This window comes from Staurois parvus, unplaced genomic scaffold (assembly GCF_062004578.1).
Source record: "Staurois parvus isolate SC_StPar_1 unplaced genomic scaffold, SC_StPar_1.0 ptg000462l, whole genome shotgun sequence".
Taxonomy (NCBI): domain Eukaryota; kingdom Metazoa; phylum Chordata; class Amphibia; order Anura; family Ranidae; genus Staurois; species Staurois parvus.
Window position 1 is genome coordinate 13,894 of NW_028318258.1, and position 21,318 is coordinate 35,211.

The following is a 21,318-nucleotide window of genomic DNA, read 5'->3' on the forward strand; positions in this document are numbered from 1 at the left end:
AGGGTGAGAGAGCTGACCCCGGGGTGGTGAGGCCGGTGTAGTGATTTTTGAGGTCACTTGAAAAAAAAGGGTTTTTTTTGGGGTGGGAGAGGTGCCCCAGCGGTGGTGAGGATGGGGGTGTGATTTTTGAGGTTATCTGAGATATTTTTTTTTTTAGGGTGGGAGAGCTGACCTCGGGGTGGTGTGGCCGGGGGTGTGATTTTTGAGGTCGTCTGAAAAAGTTTTTTTTTGGGGTGGGAGAGGTGCCCCAGGGGTGGTGAGGCCGGGGGTGTGATTTTTGAGGTCATCTTAGATAGTTTTTTTTTGGGGTGGGAGAGGTTCCCCAAAGTTGGTGAGGCCGGGGGGGGTGATTTTTGAGGTCGTCTGAGAAAGGTTTTTTTTTTTGGGGTGGGAGAGGTTCCCCGGTGGTGGTGAGGAGGGGGGAGTGATTTTTAAGGTTTTCTGAGATAGTTTTTTTTTTAGGGTGGGAGAGCTGTCCCCGGGGTGGTGTGATTTTTGAGGTCGTCTGAAAAAGGATTTTTTTTGGGGTGGGAGTGGTTCCCCGGAGTTGGTGAGGAGGGGGGAGTGATTTTTGAGGTTATCTGGGATATTTTTTTTAGGGTGGGAGAGCTGACCCCGGGGTGGTGAGGCCGGGGGTGTGATTTTTGAGGTCGTCTGAAAAAGGTATTTTTTGGTGTGGTAGATGTGCCCCGGTGGTGGTGAGGAGGGGGGAGTGATTTTTGAGGTCGTCTGAAAAAGGTTTTTTTTTGGGGGTGGGAGAGGTTCCCCAGAGTTGGTGAGGAGGGGGGATTGAATTTTGAGTTTATCTGAGATAGTTTTTTTTTTTGGGGTGGGAGAGCTGACCCCGGGGTGGTGAAGCCGGAGGTTTGATTTTTCAGGTCGTCTGAAAAAGGTTTTTTTTTGGGGTGGGAGAGCTGACCCCGGGGTGGTGAAGCCGGAGGTTTGATTTTTCAGGTCGTCTGAAAAAGGTTTTTTTTTGGGGTGGGAGAGGTTCCCCGGGGGTCGTGAGGAGGGGGGAGTGATTTTTGAGGTTATCCGAGATAGTTTTTTTTTAGGGTGGGAGAGCTGACCCCGGGGTGGTGGGGCCGGGGGGGTTATTTTTGAGGTCGTCTTAAATACGGTTTTTTGGGGTGGGAGAGGTTCCCCGTGGGTAAGAAGGCCGGGGGAGTGATTTTTGAGGTTATCTGAGATAGTTTTTTTTTTAGGGTGGGAGTGCTGATCGTGTTGATCTGTATTCTCTGCAGCTCTATTGCTGGGATTATTCTGATCTGTGCCAGTAGTAAGTAAGCTTTTATTTTTCATTTATTGCTGTATAAATACTTGCTGTGTGTTGGCTATAGGCAATACATGGAACACAATCCTTCCATGTCCACATCTTCATTATTCACTGGCATCCTCTGTGGGCTGTGGGTTCCGGCACAGTAATAAATGAGACGGATTTTCGGTGAATCTTCAAACAAAATCATTTTTTCTATTGTTTTTGCAAGTGGAAGTGTTAGGACATCTGTTGAGTTTCTATTGACATTTATCAAGGAAATTTCACTTAACCCACATAGGAAATGAGGAGAGTAAAGCAGGGTGTATGCGTATTGAAATTCCTCCTGTCCAGCAGGAACTGCCCATATCTCAGTACGTGTGTATCCCTCACTTGTGTGCATGCTGGGATTTGGGAAGTTGGTTTTTGGTTTTTCCCATTCAACCAGCTGGTTGCTTGAAAAAAGACTGTGTATACCCAGCTAACGTTTATACTATATGAAGGGCAAGAAAAAAAATCACAGAGGTTCTAACACTTCCCCTTCTATGAATAAAGTGGTTTTATTTGCTGATGCGTACCTAGAGAGATTCCGTTCACTTCCTGTTCCTTTGAACTTGTAGAGAGGAGGAATCTCCCCTGCAGTGAGCACAGACAGAGAGCCTAACTGCATCCCACCTTCTTTGGAAAAAAGTTTTGGCAGGAATAACACTTTTTCCTAGTTTAAAATAGTTAAATAGTGAAAAAAAGATTCTGGTAAATGCCTTTTAACCACTTCAAGTCCGGACACTTTTACCCCCTTCCTGTCCAGGCCAATTTTCAGCTTTCAGTGCTATCACACTTTGAATGACAATTGCGCGGTCATGCAACACTGTACCCATATGAATTTTTTAGCATTTTTGGAGACAAATAAAACTTTTTATTTTGGTGGTGTTTATTCACCACTGGGATTTTTATTTTTTTTGCTATATATGAAAAAGTCCAAAATTTTGAAAAAATAAATAATCTTTCTCTATAAATCTTGGCCAAAATTTATTCAGTTTTCTTTTTAGTAAAAAAAAAATAACCAAAATTAGTTTATAACCAAAAATTATTATAAATTTTCAAAACTTTTTTTTACATTTTTCTTTTTTTTTTTATATCTTTTAAATTTTTTTTTGTTTTTTTATCAACATACTGTAACCAGAGCAGTAAAAAAAACATCTTCATCACCCTCCCAAGTAGTACAGTGTCACTATGGTACTACTGTACTACTTGTGGGGGGTGGTGAAGATTTTTTTTTTTTACACTGATTGCTTTTTTACCTATAAAGGCTGTAAAAGCAATAATTTCTACTTCTCTCTGGCTGCATTCTTGCAGCCATTGAGAAATACTGTGTGAGCTGTGATCGGTCACAGCTTGTCACATGGTACAAGGCTGTTGTGAATAGCCTTATGCTATGTGACCTCTGTGATCATTAACAGATTTCACACGTAGTAAGCAATGATGTCAGAAGTATACTCAGTGATCACATGATCGGCACCTCACACAGACGTCCCGTACAACTACCGCGGTGCTGTGCGCACACAAGCAGGGAGCGGGGAGGACGTTTATAATCGGCCACCCACCCCTGCACTGCTCCCATCTGGCCGTTTTTATATACATGGGCCGCACGGGAAGTGATTAATTACCTTCCTTGTTCCTGTCCACCTCCCATATCCACACCAGTGAAAATCCCAGTACTTCCAGGTATAAAAACACATGGCTATACCCCCTGCCTTCCCACAATGCATTATTTGCTATCATGAGCGAGTCACCATTCTCAAATCCTGTTACATGGAGGCAATCCTGGCAGACCTGGATTTGCATAGGGTCTGCAGTGCAAAACACAACGGCAAACTGGATCAGAGAGCCATCCTCTGTGTGACCTCCTGTAGGTGGTGGTAGGAAGGAGGTGCAGAGTGGCCATGGTTCTAGAATGACAGGCAAACTTCCCTGAAGGTGGTGGGTTGGCAGGGAGATACTAGAGAGAATATAGAGGGTGTATGGGGCATGGAGGGAGATGCTAGAGAGTATATAGAGGGTGTAGGTGGCACGAAGGGAGATACTAGAGGGGCTATAATCTGTAGGTGGCAGGCAGGGAGACTCTAAAGGGGCTATAGACTGTATGAAGGTTGCAGGGGAGATGCTAGAGGTACTGCAATGGTAAAATATTTACTGGGTATATCTGTCAAAAGACACAGGTAACGTTTGCCTTTTAACTCTTATTTTATTTGATAAAAAGTGGGATATTTCCAGTAACTGGAGTTGAAAACCCTGTAGTGCAGTCCATGGTTGAAGGTAGAACTGCCTCTTCTGCCTGTCCTTGGATTTTAATTTGAAATACCAGAAGCAAAGCCTCTGGAGGTGTTTTCTACATCCTGGGATGTCTGGGGACATTTGACTTTTATCTAATCCCTCCAATGAATAACACATCTCCGCTGTAAAGTTGTATTTATTTTATTATCTATTATTGCTTACTTTTTAAGGATCCTGTATGTCACCATATTTGTGAATTTTGCTTTTGCCTTTTTTGAGAAGCCCTCATCTCTAACTGTAACATCAGACGTGCGTTACCGCAAAGCAGCCTGGGAGCCACCCTGAAGACTGAAGGAAAATGTGGAATTTGTGAGTTTTCTTATATTTATTACTGACCTTTCTGTACAGGTAATAACCATTACTGTCCGGCTGACCTAGAATTTATACGTATTTTACACCAAAAACAGGCTATTAAGGCCGGTTCTCACATGCCCACATCTGAATCACGCAGGAGCGTGCTGTACTTTCCTTTGCAATTAAACCTAGATGCAAAACACACAGCTTTTGCAATCTGCAGCGGGTGTCAATAGAAATTTAATGACATCCCAAGTGTCGGTCGCAAATGCAGTGCGTTTGCCCGCACCAGATTGCATGGTACTTTTGTACCATGTGATCTGGTTACAGTGGGGCTTATTTATTAAAGCTGGGGAGTGCAAAATCAGGCTGACTTCTGCATAGAAACCAGTCTGCTTCCAGGTTTTTAGTGGGCGCACAGTTGTAGCATGGATGCTACAAGGTTCAATCTACGTGCATGTGCAGTGTTCTGTCTCATTTTCTAGTTGCAGCAGCTGAGTTCAGGCATTAAAGTACTTCTAAATCCTCAAGGGTTTTTAACTTAATGGATTGTATGCATTAAAGCGGAGTTCCACTCACCCTGTCCAAAAATAAGTCAGCAGCTACAAAGACTATAGCTGCTGACTTTTAAAAAACAGCCATTTACCTGTCCCTCGGTCCCACAGTGTGTCCTCCGCAGCCCATTTCACCAGCCGTCCTGTGTTCCAGGTGCCAGCATCTTCAGTGTGGGCACCCAGCTGTGATAGCCTGCGGTTTCACAGAAGGGTACCCTCTGCACATGCGCGAGTAGCACTGCGCTTCATGAATGGTCCTGTAATCTTCTGGGACCTGTCATGTGTCCCAAAAGACTACAGGGAGGGAGGACACCTTCCGCTTCCGATCGCCTAGAAGTGGGAACTGGTACCTGTGAAATTCGGGTACCGCCCCCCCCCCCCAAAGGTGCCAATCCTTAATGGGGAGCAGGGGAGCAGTCATTTTGGGTGGAGCTCCGCTTTAAGGTAAAAAAACCTTTTGTGTAACAGACTATCACCTTCCCTTATACTTACTTGATCCCCGTCATGATCCAGCATTGTGCATAAGAGCTGCGGCTCTCCTTTCTTTGTCCCTCTTCACTGGGCAGATTGGTAGCAGCTGTGAAAAAGCTGAAGTTAAAGAGAGGATGGCTTCTACAAATGGATAATGATCCTAAACACACCTCGAAATCCACGGGGGATTACATCAAGAGGCGTAAACTGAAGGTTTTGCCATGGCCTTCACAATCTCCTGACCTCAACATAATTGAAAATCTATGGATAGACCTTAAAAGAGCAGTGCGTGACAGACAGCCCAGAAATCTCAAAGAACTGGAAGACTTTTGTAATGAAGAATGGGCAAAGATACCTCAAACAAGAATTGAAAGACTCTTGGCTGGCTACAAAAAGCGTTTACAAGCTGTGATACTTGCCAAAGGGGGCAGTACAAGATATTAACTCTGCAGGGTGCCCAAACTTTTGCAGACGCCATTTTTTTGTTTTCTGTTATTTTGAAAGTGTAAATGATAGAAATAAAATCTAACTTTTGTTGACATATTATAAGAATGTCTAATCTGTAATTTGATGCCTTTTGGAGATTTTTCCATCTTTCCTTGGCTTCTTTATGCACAATAATACAAATTTTTAGCTGGGGTGCCCAAACCTTCGATCCCCACTGTATATTGTGTGTGTGTATATGTATGTGTGATTTTGCATTTCCGGGTAGAGGACGTGCGCCCCTACCCTCGCCACTATTCGCAGCCTCGGCTGTCAATCACCGGGTCCCGATCAGTGATTACTTGCCAGCACCCATTGATTGTCGAGCATTACTGACTGGGGAGAGAACTGTATTGTATGTAAACAATACAGTTCTCTCCCCTGTCAGCTCCTGTACACTGCTTTGTATGGCTCTACATAGCAGAGCAATACAAAGCAGTGTGCTTACAGTGGAAAGCACACACACAGTTTACAGTGAAACAGCACACAGTTAACCCTTTGATTGCCCCAGATGTTAACCCCTTCCTGCCCAGTGTCATTAGGACAGTGTCAGTGCATTTATTAGTACTGATCACTGTATTGGTGTCACTGGGAATGTCCATGACATCACGTCAGTTCCCCCCAGTGTCAGAATGTCTCCCGCAGACCCTCTATAAGTTGCTGATCGCCGCCATCACTAGTAAGAAAAAAACAAATCTCAATGTATATATACCGCCATTTGTAAACGCTATAACTTTTATGTAAACCAATTAATTTGCACTTATTGGAATTTATTTTAGCAAAGACATTTTGGCCTAAACTTATGATGAAATTTGATTTTTTTTTCAAACATTTTTTTACTAGACATGTTTCATAGCAAAAAGTTTTTTTCCTCCAAATTGTCTGTGTTTTTTTTTTTTCTTTTTTTTATAGCGCAAAAAATAAAAAACGCACAGGCGATCAAATACCACCGAAAGAAAGCTCTATTAATGGGGGAAAATGTAATTTGGGTGCAGCGTTGCATGACTGCGCAATTGTCAGTTACAGTAACCCAAAAAATAGCCTGGTCAGGAAGGGGGGTAAATCCTCTGGAGGGCAAGTGGTTATGGTTTGTGTGCAGAGAGGTAATGGACATACAAACTGCAGCAACATTTCATTTTTTTTATCTTGAAAGTTTTTTTTTTTTCTGTTTTGTTTTTTTGTCCTCCAGACAAACTGCTAAAGATGATTTGTATCTGTCGGGTGCAGAAGTTTATGCAGCCCTGCCAGACAGTGGAGTTAGGTTGTGTTGACATTCATGTACTACAACATAGCCATACAGCTTTGTCACCTCTCCACTGCAAGCCTGTGATTGGACAGAGGAAGGGCAACGGTAGGCCGATGAGTTCATCTCTTTGTTCTCGCCTTCTGTCAGCAAGATCCTTTGTCGGCACACTCCTGATTGGCCACTAATGCTACCCCTCACTTTCCCAGCCTGTGATCTACTGTACAGGGGTTTGCAGGAGGATGGTGCCAAGTAAAATGCCAGTACTTTTACTAGTATTTATAACATATTTTAATTACTTTTGATTATAACATAACTGCATTATTTGGTGTTTTTATATCTGCGTTCAAGTTTCTAGAAGAGAGATTGGAAACCTGTGAACCATAAGTTGTCCACAGATGGATCGAAGTTCAGCATGGACCAGCAGAATTTTGATCCATCTACTGTATGGGCTGGCTGGTGGTATAGAAGTCGTCACTCGATTGACTTCTGTACCACCAGCCTGTTGTGTTTTATTTGCTCGATCAGTGACACGGGCAACACTGATCATTGTATTCTGACAGTGGGAAAGTCTCCCCACTGTCAGAATAAAACTGGCTTCATGAGAGCGAATCCCCCATCAACACAAACTGTATTAACAGGGGAATCCAGTTATTTTTTTCGTTCAGCCTGCTAGTTGATTGAAAAAAAAAGCATAATTTACGGCCATGCATAATTACCACTGCAGCGCTGTCTCCATGCTCCATAAAGAATATTTTCAGATGAATGGTGCTGACCAATCGGATGCTGTCTAGCCCCTACTGTCATCGCTGCAAGGAGAGGAGAGGAACTCACAGAGATTTCAAATCTTCAGACCTGTGAAGCTGCTTTCTCTCCTCTCTATGCAGGGATGTCAGTATGGGCTAGACGCCATCTGATTGGTCAGCATCGTTCAGGTAACGGTGCTGACCAATCAAAATCTCTCTAGCCCGAATTGTCATACCTGCAAGGAGAGGAGAGAAAGCAGCTTCACAGGTCTGAAGATTTGAAATCTCCGCGGCTTCCTCTCCTCTCCTACCATCTGCCACCATAGTATACATCCCCACACGCCCACTCTCCCATTCTCCACTGTGGGAAATCTCCCCGCTCCAGTGTGAACTCAGGATACGACTGCCTGGGTTCACACATGAGCAGTGGGGAAACCACATGCGATTTGGACAGGAATCGCATTCCTGTTCAAATTGCATGCTATTCTTTGCAGTGCAATTTGCGTCCTTACATTTTGTATGGACGCCAGTGGCATAGCAAAGTATCGGTAGCGAATCGAACCTGGCGAAGATGAGCGAATCGAACCTGGCGAAGTGGAATTTGTTTCGAATATTAGGAAAAATTCGATTTGCGCCGAATCCGAATATTAGCAAACTTCGGATGCACGAATCGAATTTTCCCCGATCGGCCGATTTTCATCCCTTCTACAGCCGGCAAAAAGTGTCCCTGCAGAGAGCTCCGCTATTTCTGACAGTTCTCTGACAGTTCCTTCACATTTACAGCGGTTGAAACATTGTATCTATTTGTTTCAATTTAGGATACAGATGTTTTTATTCGGAAACAAATAGATACAATGTTTCAACCGCTGTAAATGTGAAGGAACTGTCAGAGAACTGTCAGAAATAGCGGAGCTCTCTGCAGATACACTTTTTGCTGGACTGGAATTCTTCTTATTTTCATCCTACTTCTTCTTCTTCTTCTTCATCCTCATCCTCTTCTTCTTCTTCTTCTTCATCCTCATCCTCTTCTTCTTCTTCTTCTTCATCCTCATCCTCTTCTTCTTCATCCTCATCCTCTTCTTCATCCTCATTCTCTTCTTCTTCATCCTCATCCTCTTCTTCATCCTCATCCTCTTCTTCTTCATCCTCATCCTCTTCTTCTTCTTCTTCTTCTTCGTCCTCATCCTCCTCTTCTTCTTCTTCTTCTTCTTCATCCTCATCCTCCTCTTCTTCTTCTTCTTCTTCTTCTTCCTCACCATCATCCTCTTCTTCTTCTTCTTCCTCACCATCATCCTCTTCTTCTTCTTCATCATCCTCATCCTCCTCTTCTTCTTCTTCTTCTTCCTCACCATCATCCTCTTCTTCTTCTTCTTCTTCCTCACCATCATCCTCTTCTTCTTCTTCATCCTCATCCTCTTCTTCATCCTCATTCTCTTCTTCATCCTCATCCTCTTCTTCATCCTCATCCTCTTCTTCTTCTTCTTCATCCTCTTCTTCTTCTTCTTCTTCATCCTCATCCTCCTCTTCTTCTTCTTCTTCTTCATCATCCTCATCCTCCTCTTCTTCCTCACCATCATCCTCTTCTTCTTCTTCTTCTTCCTCACCATCATCCTCTTCTTCTTCTTCTTCATCCTCATCCTCTTCTTCATCCTCATCTTCTTCTTCTTTTTCTCATTCTTCTTCATACTCATCCTCATCTTCTTCTTCTTCTTCTTCATCCTCATCCTCTTCTTCTTCTTCTTCATCATCCTCATCTTCTTCTTCTTCTTCATCCTCATCCTCTTCTTCTTCTTCTTCATCCTCTTCTTCTTCTTCTTCATCCTCATCCTCTTCTTCTTTTTCTTCTTCTTCTTCATCCTCATCCTCTTCTTCTTCATCCTCATCATCTTCTTCTTCTTCTTCATCCTCTTCTTCTTCTTCTTCATCATCCTCATCCTCCTCTTCTTCTTCTTCTTCTTCCTCACCATCATCCTCTTCTTCTTCTTCTTCTTCCTCACCATCATCCTCTTCTTCTTCTTCATCCTCATCCTCTTCTTCATCCTCATTCTCTTCTTCATCCTCATCCTCTTCTTCATCCTCATCCTCTTCTTCTTCTTCTTCATCCTCTTCTTCTTCTTCTTCTTCATCCTCATCCTCCTCTTCTTCTTCTTCTTCTTCATCATCCTCATCCTCCTCTTCTTCCTCACCATCATCCTCTTCTTCTTCTTCTTCTTCTTCCTCACCATCATCCTCTTCTTCTTCATCCTCATCCTCTTCTTCATCCTCATCTTCTTCTTCTTTTTCTCATTCTTCTTCATACTCATCCTCATCTTCTTCTTCTTCTTCTTCATCCTCATCCTCTTCTTCTTCTTCTTCATCATCCTCATCTTCTTCTTCTTCTTCATCCTCATCCTCTTCTTCTTCTTCTTCATCCTCTTCTTCTTCTTCTTCATCCTCATCCTCTTCTTCTTCTTCTTCCTCATCCTCTTCTTCTTTTTCTTCTTCTTCTTCATCCTCATCCTCTTCTTCTTCATCCTCATCATCTTCTTCTTCTTCTTCATCCTCTTCTTCTTCTTCTTCTTCATCCTCATCCTCTTCTTCTTCTTCATCCTCATCCTCTTCCTCACCATCATCCTCTTCTTCTTCTTCCTCATCCTCTTCTTCTTCATCCTCTTCGTCTTCTTCATCCTCTTCTTCATCATCCTCATCCTCCTCTTCTTCTTCATCATCCTCATCCTCTTCTTCTTCTTCATCATCCTCATCCTCACCATCATCCTCTTCTTCTTCATCATCATCCTCATCCTCTTCTTCATCCTCATCCTCTTCTTCTTCTTCTTCCTCATCCTCTTCTTCTTCATCCTCATCCTCTTCTTCTTCTTCATCCTCTTCTTCTTCTTCATCCTCTTCTTCTTCTTCATCCTCATCCTCTTCTTCTTCTTCTTCATCCTCATCCTCTTCTTCTTCTTCATCCTCATCCTCTTCTTCTTCATCCTCATCCTCTTCTTCTTCTTCTTCATCCTCTTCTTCATCCTCATCCTCTTCTTCTTCATCATCCTCATCCTCTTCTTCTTCATCCTCATCCTCTTCTTCTTCTTCCTCATCCTCTTCTTCTTCTTCTTCTTCATGCTCATCCTCCTCTTCTTCTTCTTCATCCTCATCCTCTTCTTCTTCATCCTCATCCTCTTCTTCTTCTTCTTCCTCTTCCTCATCCTCTTCTTTTTCATCCTCTTCTTCCTCTTCTTCTTCTTCATCCTCTTCTTCATCCTCTTCCTCTTCTTCTTTTTGTCTTCCTCTTGCAGGTCGCTGCTCATGCGCAGATTTTTTATCGGCAAAAAATCGTCCGATTTACCCACTATTGCCGCGGGTGCTGTATGGCCTCCCATTGCTGCTGCCTCCACCGCCACACTGTGGCTCCACACTCTGGTTTTGGCCCCGTGACTGCCCAAATGATTGAAGTGTGCGGTGATTCTAAGATCGACGGCACTCATCTGCATGTCATACTGACTGTCAGTATTATTTCTCTTCCCCAGCAGACTCCAAGGGCATTTAAATTAAAGGTACAGTGTTCTGCACTAATATAAAGGCTCTCTGAAGCCTAGAAACACCCTTTTATAAGTTAAATTCGCAGCGAATAAATTCGCATCGAATCGAATTTATTCCACAAATTCGGCGAATCAGCCGAATCAAATTTTTGAATAATTCGCTCATCTCTAATTAGATCCATCAGAATTTAGAGCCCGGAATTCAAATGTTGGAATTGTGTCCCTGGTGGTGGGTGTTTATTGGCTAGAATAGTTTTCTCACACCTTTATTTATAATGCTGACATTTTGACATTTGCTGTGTACAATGGTTGCACCATCTAAATCATTTTATGATCGTTATTTCTAGGTTCTGGGTTGCTTGCAAGATTCCAGATTGGACATCGAGTGGATGAGATATTTTCACAATCTACCTGACTCACTTACCTCACTCCTGATGCTGCTGACAACCGCCAATAATCCAGACGGTACGGCTTTATTCTTTCATGCACAAATCTGAGACCGCAGAACTGAAAGCAAATGCTGCACAAAAAATAGATGACTGGAGTGTTAACTAGTGGATGTGTATTTCTTATTTCTGAAAGATAAAGATCTCGTGTAGGGCCAGTTCACACCACAAAACGCACTCTCCATGCATTCCCCATACGTTTTTGCTTACAGTTCACACCACACTCTGTTATGGTGCAGTTTTGATGCAGTTTGCCATGTTCCAGTATGGTTCTGTGTAGAACAAAATGCAGCATTTTCTCTTTTTTTCCTGCACCAGAAGCTGAAATAGTCTGTGGGATTTGCAGTGTGCATAGAACAGTGCGTATGATCACAACTAGTGCGCATGCTTGTTTCAAACAAACAAGTGGTGGGGGGGGGGCATAGGTATGGGAGCTCATGGAGGATGTAACAAGGAAGCAGAAAAACACAGTAAGAAATTATTTCATAAAAAATAGATTATTACAGGGCTATGAACTAGAGGATGTGTTTTGGATTTTTTCTGAATAATAAGGATATTGTTTGTTTAGTGTCACAAAATAAAACCCGTCCTCCTCCTTCCCTTTATAGCCGGCCAATCCTCTCCTTTTTTGTTAGATGTTAAAAATGTGATACTAAGCTCTGGTGTAAAAAAATGTGTTTTTACTGCTTCAAATCTCCATTTGTTTTTTGTGATTGAGCCGTGGGCTGTGTAGTGTGTGTAGAGCAGCGTACATGGCCATAACTAATATTCACTGCTATTTTCACATGAATAGAAGTCTGGGGGATAGGAGACATTCAGGAGTTAATGGCGGATGTCACAAGAAGGCAGATACACAGTAAGAAGCAATTTAATGGAAAATAGATTATGGGAGCATTAACTAGTGAATGTTTAATCTATAAATATTTTTTTTTTGGTGCAAAATAAAGGTATCATTTAGTGTCACAAAAAAAACAGGCTCCTCCCCTCCTTATAGCCAGCCAATCACGCTCCTTCCTTGCGAGATGTTAAAGTGACACTCCTGAGATGGGCTATGGGATTTGCAGTGTGCATAGAACAATACACATGATCGCAACTAGTGTGCATGCTTGTTTCAAAGAAACAGGTGAGGAGGCAAAGCATAGGTGTGGGAGCTCATGAAGGATTGGGGAAAACCTCCTGCGCTCAATCCTACTAAACTAAAAATAAGCTGCTACACCTGCACCTTATTACCGAAAGTGAAAAACCAAAATATAACAAACAATAAGTGTAGCGCTCTGGTGAAAACTAACTAAATCTCAACATAAACAACATGTGACATAATGGTGGAACAAACAGTGAATCTTAATGAGAATGAATGCTAAAACAGTGCAACATCACACGATATTGTGCATATGGTGGAAATGTCTAATATTAAGCCCCCTAATACAGGGATATACCCTATAAAACAAGTGCTCTGTGTATTGTTGTGGACACTGGTGGCACGTTTTGTTTATATTACTTTCAGTGATGTGTTCATTTATATTCACTTGCTGTATATATATATATATTTTCTGATTACAGCAGTTTATTTATGGTATGAATAGAGTGTGTTGACACTGAGCACTTGTTTTATAGGGTATATCCCCTGTATTAGGGGGCTTAATATTAGACATTTCCACCATATGCACAATATCGTGTGATGTTGCACTGTTTTAGCATTCATTCTCATTAAGATTCACTGTTTGTTCCACCATTATGTCACATGTTGTTTATGTTGAGATTTAGTTAGTTTTCACCAGAGCGCTACACTTATTGATTGTTATAGCTCATGAAGGATGTTACAAGGAAGCAGAAAAACACAGTAAGAAATGATTTTATGAAAAATAGATTATTACATTAACTAGCTGATGTGTATTGGATTTTTTTCTGAATAAGGGTATTGTTTAGTGTCACAAAAAAAATCTGGCCTCCTCCTTCCCCTTATAGCCAGCCAATCCTCTCCTTTTTTGTTAGATGTTAAAGAAGTGACACTAAACTTTGGTTTAAAAAATGTGTTGTTAACCCAAAAAGTTGTTTTTACTGCTTCAAATCCCAATTTTTGTTTTTTTTGTGAGTGGGAAGTGCAGTGTATGTAGAGCAGTGTACATGGCCATAACTAATATTCATTGCTCTTTCCAAATAAACAGACGTGAGGGGGATAGGAGACATTTGGGAGTTAATGGCGGATATCACAATGATACACAGTAAGACACAATTTCTTGAAAAATAGATTGTTTTTTTTGTTAAATCAAGATATCATTTAGTTTCCCAAAAACAAAATCTGGCCTCCTCCCCTAATAGCCAGGCTATCACATTCTTTTCTTGCAAGATGTTAAAGTGGCACTCCAGTGTGCATAGAACAGGCGTATGATCACAACTAGTGTGCTCATTTCAAACAAACAAGTGGGGGGGAAGCATAGGTGTGGGAGCTCATGAAGGATGTTACAAGGAAGCAGAAAAACACAGTAATAAATTGTTTAATGAAAAATAGTTTATTACAGGGCCATTAATTAGTGGATGTGTACAATTATAAACAACAAATTCTCACACAGTCACAAATGCTACTAAAAATATTCCCTTCTTGTGTCAAATACAAAACTATATATCAGAAAGCAGCTCACACTAACACATACTCATGATGTGCGTGGATTCTAATACATAAAACACGCAGTGCCGCGCTCTCTTTTAGTATGTGAGAGCAAACAAATTATGTTATAAAACACTGAACATATGTGAAAAAAAGTCTCTAAGTATAATGTTTTTCTTCAACTTGAAACAAACTTCACAATTTCATATCTTCATGCAATATAAATCCTCCACTACAAACTCCAGATGTGCCCTCACCAGGGGTTTTTGACCTCACATATAGTTTGTTCAAAAAATGCTTGTGTTCCTTGAGGTGGACATAAATGGTCAGATGTATCCTGAAAATGGAATCTTCCTCCAAAGATTAACTACTTCAGCCCCAGCCACTGCATTAGTACGTTTGCAGGGCAGCACGGCTGGGCAAAACCACGTTTTAAAACGTGGTTTTGCAAAACAGGTAGGGGGCGTGCGCGAGGCATGCGCCCACCCTGCCTGTCCCACGGGTGTCAGCAGCGGGTCTCCGCCGCCGGGTCACGGCCGGTCATTACTGGCCGTTTCCCCGCGATTAGCGGTGATCGCTGACAGAGAGCAGGGCTGCATTGTTTATACACAGCCCTGCTATCTGTCAGTTGCCTGTCAGCTCCTGACAAGCTGAAGAGGGAGAGAAGAGTTTCTCTCTCCCGATCAGCCTGTCCCCGTCCAGCACACACCCCCGCCCCCTAGTAAAACACTCTCCTCACACAGTTAACCCTAAAAAATGTTAACCCCTTCCTCCCCAGTGCCATTAGTACAGTGTCAGTGGGTTTTTTTTTTCACTGGTCAGTGACCCCAAGTCAGTTCCCCCCCAGTGTCAAAATGTCCGCCGCAGTCCTGCCATAAGTCGCTGATCGCCGCCATATGTCGCTAATCCCCGCCATTATTAGTATAAAAAAAATTAAAAATCCCAGTATCTTTCCCGCCATTTGTAAACGCTATAACTTTCATGTAAACCAATTAATTTACACGTATTGGGATTTTTTTTTAGCAGAGACATGTCGCAGAATGCATTTTGGATGAAATTTGTGCCAAAATTTGTTTTTTTAATTTTTTTTACTGGACATGTTTTATAGCAAAAAGTCCAAAATATTGGGTTTTTTTCTCAAAATTGTCAGCCTTTTTTTTTTATAGTGTAAAAAATTTAAAATGCACAGGCGATCAAATACCACCGAAAGAAAGCTAAATTTGTGGGAAAAAAAGGATGTAAATTTAATTTGGGTGCAGTGTTGCATGACCGCGCAATTGTCCGTTAAAGTAACGCAGCGCCGTAACACAAACCTCTTGTGTAACCGCTTCCTGACCACCTTATAGTAGAAATACTGCTACAGGGCGGCATGGGTACGCAAAACCACATATATATATATATATACGTGATTCGCGCTCCCGTGGTTTTCACACCCCTCCCAGATAGCGTCAGATTGCCCGTCAGTACACCAGTCATCACATTTAACCCCTTGATTGCCATGAGCACGCTCATGTGCAATAAACCTCCATTGCTAGTATAGTGTCTGAACGGGTCTATATCTTTGATCAGGTCAGCACTATACCAGCGTTTACAAAAACGCAGCGTTAACGGGATCAGCCTCGGCACCTGCCAACACCTGCGTTTAGCCCCTACGCTTACCCCCCCTTCTCCCCCAGCAAGTGCAGTGTCAGTAGGTCACTGTCACTTGATACATTGCACACAAAACCGCAGTGTTCGCAGAATCAGGCCTGATCTCTGTTAGCACTTGCCGGTAAATTTTGATGACTCTCATATGCAGCAGAGTGCCAGTACTAGTGCCGCTCTACCTTTTGGTGAACTGTCGAGTACCAGCGATCTAGTACATCCTGGTCTTTCACATATCTCCTTGATTTTTGGAGCTGTTTTTCACGGAATATCTTTATGCGTTGATTGTGGATCAAAGCAGTTTATATGCACAACAATTTATTGCCGCCAACCCAAATTCAAACCTTGCCAGACCATTCGCATGGAAACTCATTACGGTTTTCAAATTTAAATTTTTTTTGGGCCTAACCCTCAACCTGGGCATTACTAAAAGAAATGAATTGCAGTTGTATTGGTCCGCAGACCCGATTCATCATATACTGTGTTCTCTGCTGCCATGGCCAGGCATAGATATGAGAGTATAATGTGTTTTATGCATTTCAGCGACAATACACTCTGTCATCCTCGGGGTAACCCTGAATTTGACCGGCTCCACAAAATTCAGCCCCTCGCAAATCACCTTAACCTAAAATTTGCAGATGTCTATACTCCCCAGAAAAACATCTGCGTTGAGGAGTCCCCAATTAATTTTTCTGGCCGCCTTGCATTCAAACAATTTCTTCCCTGCAAGCGTGCCAGATATGGGGTCAAGATGTAGAAGACCTGTGAGAGGACAACAGGCTATACTTATAAGTTTTGGATTTACGAGGGAAAAGATAGTCATGTGGAGCCCCCTGGATGCCCAGACTACATGGGGAGCAGTGGCAAGATAGTTTGGGACTTGGTGTCATCCTTTTTCCATATGGGGTACCACTTATACGTGGACAATTTTTATTCAAGTGTGCCACTATTTAGACATTTATTCAATCTTGGAATTGGCACTTGTGGCAAAGTGTGACCTAATGTGTGCCCACCATTAGAAGTGGGTGGATGAGGGCGGTATATTCTAATGGTGGGCATACCGCACACTTTTTCTGGCAGAGATTTCTTCTTATTTTTTCATTCAGTCCACAGGCTGCGTACAAAAAAAAAGAACATAGTATATATACCCAACAAGGACCAGCGATGTACTGGAGCAGCGAAGTACTGATACATCACTGGATTTGAATGGTTATACCAGGATGATGCCTACAGCTGCAGGCATCATCCTGGTATTGTTTTTTTCAGCCAGTGATTGGCTTTCATGTAAAAGCAATCCTAGTGGCTAATTAGCTGCAAGATTGCTTTTACAAGCAGTGGGAGAAGATGCCGCCCCCCTCCCCCGCTGCCTTCCACGGACTTCTCAGGCAGTCCCGTGCCATCAGGGGAACCTGAGAATGCAGTCGGTGTTTCTGCCAGCTGACCATAGAGCTGATTGGAGACCAGAATGGTGCCAATCATTTCTATAGTCTAAGAATGCGGAAGCTACAAGCATTTCATCACTTCAGTTTCGCAGGATATAAACAGCGCCATTTGTAAATTGGGAAAACATCTGATCACACCGATTTTGGTTTGATTAGATAATGTAAGGGCAGAGGAGATATCTAGAGTCTGATAGACCCCAGATTTCTCAAAAAAGAATATGACAATGTTCATTGAAGTTATAGGGGATATTTGCATTCCCTGTTATAGCATTAAAAGTGATAAAAAAAAAAAAATGAAAGGTACAATGTAAAAATAATAAAAAAAAAACTGTTCCCATGTTGGACTGTTCCCATCGGAGTGTCCCCTTACATGGACTGATCCCATCGGAGTGCCCCCTTTACATGGACTGTTCCCATCGGAGTGCCCACTTTACATGGACTGTTCCCATCGGAGTGTCCCCTTACATGGACTGATCCCATCGGAGTGCCCCCTCTACATGGACTGTTCCCATCGGAGTGCCCCCTTACATGCTCTGCTCCCATCGGTTTGCTCCTCTGCATGCACTGTTCTCATCGGAGTGTCCCCTTAAATGCACAGATACCATCGGAGTGCCCCTTACATGGACTGTTCCCATCGGAGTACCCCCTTACATGCACTGATCCCATCTAACTGCCCCTTACATAGACTGTTCCCATCAGAGTGCCCCCTTACATGGACTGTTCCCATCGGAGTGCCCCCTTACATGGACTGTTCCCATCGGAGTGCCCCCTTACATGGACTGTTCCCATCGGAGTGCCCCCTTACATGCACTGATCCCATCGGAGTGCCCTTTTACATGCACTGATCCCATCGGAGTGCCCACTTACATGCACTGATCCCATCGGAGTGCCCCCTTACATGCACTGATCCCATCGGAGTGGCCCCTTACATGCACTGATCCCATCGGAGTGCCCCCTTACATGCACTGTTCCTATCGTAGTGCCCCCTTACATGGACTGATCCCATCGCAGTGCCCCTTTACATGCAGTGTTCCCATCGCAGTGCCCCTTTACATGCAGTGTTCCCATCGGAGTGCCCCCCTTACATGGACTGTTCCGATCGGAGTGCCCCCTTACATGCAATGATCCCATCGGAGTGCCCCTTTACATGGACTGTTCATATTGGAGTGCACCCTTACATGGACTGTTCCCATCGGAGTGCCCTCTTACATGCACTGATCCCATCGGAGTGCCACCTTACATGCACTGATCCCATCGGAGTGCCCCCTTACATGCATTGATCCCATCGGAGTGCCCCTTTACATGCACTGATCCCATCGGAGTGCCCCCTTACATGGACTGATCCCATCGGAGTCCCCCTTTACATGGACTGTTCCCATCAGAGTGCCCCCTTACATGCACTGATCCCATCGGAGTGCCCCCTTACATGCACTGATCCCATCGGAGTGTCCCCTTACATGGACTGTTCCCATCGGAGTGCCCCCTTTACATGGACTGTTCCCATCGAAGTGCCCCCTTAAATGCACTGATACCATCGGAGTGCCCCTTTACATGGACTGTTCCCATCGGAGTGCCCCCTTACATGCACTGATCCCATCGGAGTGCCCCTTTACATGGACTGTTCCCATCGGAGTGCCCCCTTACATGCACTGATCCCATCGGAGTGCCACCTTACATGCATTGATCCCATCGGAGTGCCCCCTTACATGCATTGATCCCATCAGAGTGCCCCTTTACATGCACTGATCCCATCGGAGTGCCCCCTTACATGGACTGATCCCATCGGAGTCCCCCTTTACATGGACTGTTCCCATCAGAGTGCCCCCTTACATGCACTGATCCCATCGGAGTGCCCCCTTACATGCACTGATCCCATCGGAGTGCCCCCTTACATGGACTGTTCCCATCGGAGTGCCACCTTACATGGACTGTTCCCATCGGAGTGCCCCCCTAAATGCACTGATACCATCGGAGTGCCCTTTTACATGGACTGATCCCATCGGAGTGTCCCCTTACATGGGCTGATCCCATCAGATTGCCCCTTACATGCACTGATCCCATCGGAGTGCCACCTTACATGCAGTGTTCCCATCGGAGTGCCCCCTTTACATGGACTGATCCCATCGGAGTGTCCCGTTACATGGACTGATCCCATCGGAGTGCCCCCTTACATGGACTGTTCCCATCGGAGTGCCCCCTCACATGAACTGTTCCCATCGGAGTGCCCCCTTACATGCAGTGTTCCCATCGGAGTGCCCCCTTACATGCACTGAACCCATCAGAGTGCCCCTTTACATGGACTGATCCCATCGGAGTGCCCCCTTACATGCACTGATCCCATCGGAGTGCCCCCCTTACATGGACTGTTCCCATCGGAGTGCCCCCTTACATGCAATGATCTCATCAGAGTGCCCCTTTACATGGACTGTTCCCATTGAAGTGCCCCCTTACATGGACTGTTCCCATCGGAGTGTCCCTTTACATGGACTGTTCCCATCGGAGTGCCCCCTTACATGGACTGTTCCCATCGGAGTGCCCCCTTACATGCAGTGTTCCCATCGGAGTTCCCCCTTACATGGACTGTTCCCATTGGATTGCCCCTTAACATGCAGTGTTCCAATCAGAGTGCCCCTTTACATGCAGTGTTCCCATCGGAGTGCCCCCTTTACATGGACTGATCCCATCGGAGTGCCCCCTTACATGCACTGATCCCATCGGAGTGCCCCTTTACATGCACTGATCTAATCGGAGTGCCCCTTACATGGACTGTTCCCATCGGAGTGCCCCCTTTACATGGACTGTTCCCATCGGAGTGTCCCTTTACATGGACTGATCCCATCGGAGTGCCCCTTTACATTGACTGTTCCCATCGGAGTGCCCTCTTACATGCACTGATCCCATTGGAGTGCCCCCTTACATGCATTGTTCCCATCGGAGTGCCCCCTTACATGCATTGATCCCATCGGAGTTCCCCTTTACATGCACTGATCCCATCGGAGTGCCTCCTTACATGGACTGTTCCCATCGGAGTGCCCCCTTACATGGACTGTTCCCATCGGAGTGCCCGCTTAAATGCACCGATACCATCGGAGTGCTCTTTTACATGGAATGATCCCATCGACTGTTTCCATCGGAGTGCCCCCTTACATGCAATGATCCCATCGGAGTGCCCCTTTACATGGACTGATCCCATCAGAGTGCCCCCTTACATGGACTGATCCCATCAGAGTGCCCCCTTACATGGACTGTTCCCTTCAGAGTGCCCCCTTACATGCACTGATCCCATCGGAGTGTCCCCTTACATGGACTGATCCTATTGGAGTGCCCCTTTACATGGACTGTTCCCATCGGAGTGCCCCCTTACATGCACTGATCCCATCGGAGTGCCCCCTTACATGCACTGATCCCATTGGAGTGCCCCCTTACATGGACTGATCCCATCGGAGTGCCCCTTTACATGCAGTGTTCCGATCGGAGTGCCCTCTTACATGCACTGAATCCATCGGAGTGCCCCCCTTACATGGACTGTTCCCATCGGAGTGCCCCCTTACATGGACTGATCCCATCGGAGTGCCCCTTTACATGCACTGATCCCATCTTAGTGCCCCCCTTACATGCACTATTCCCATCAGGGTGCCCCCTTACATGCATTGTTCCCATCGGTTTGCTCCTCTGCATGGACTGATCTCATCGGAGTGCCCCCTTACATGGACTTTTCCCATCGGAGTGTCCCCTTTACATGGACTGTTCCCATCGGAGTGCCCCCTTAAATGCACTGATACCATCGGAGTGCCCCCTTACATGCACTGATCCCATCGGAGTACCCCTTTACAGGCACTGATCCCATCAGAGTGCCCCCTTACATGCACTGATCCCATCGGAGTACCCCTTTACAGGCACTGATCCCATCAGAGTGCCCCCTTACATGGACAGTTCCCATCGGAGTGCCCCCTTAGATGCACTGATCTCATCGGAGTGCCCCCTTTACATTGACTGTTCCCATCGGAGTGCCCCATTACATGGACTGATCCCATCGGAGTGCCCCCTTACATGCACTGATCCCATCGGAGTGCCCCCTTACATGCACTGATCCCATCGGAGTGCCCCCTTACATGCACTGATCCCATCGGAGTGCCCCCTTACATGCACTGATCCCATCGGAGTGCCCCCTTACATGGACTGTTCCCATCGAAGTGCCCCCTTACATGGACTGTTCCCATCGGAGTGCCCCATTACATGGACTGTTCCCATCGGAGTACCCCCTTACATGCAGTGTTCTC

At 44.6% G+C, this 21,318-nt stretch overlaps 1 long non-coding RNA gene across 1 annotated transcript; it reads left to right on the forward strand.

Moving 5' to 3' along the window:
* Window positions 1-1,219: 1,219 nt before the first annotated feature.
* Window positions 1,220-11,452, forward strand: LOC149452820 (uncharacterized). The gene is made up of 4 exons (XR_016314831.1): window positions 1,220-1,279; window positions 3,809-3,898; window positions 6,581-6,742; window positions 11,249-11,452. It is a non-coding gene; the product is annotated as an uncharacterized LOC149452820 (long non-coding RNA).
* The last annotated feature ends 9,866 nt before the right edge of the window (window positions 11,453-21,318 follow it).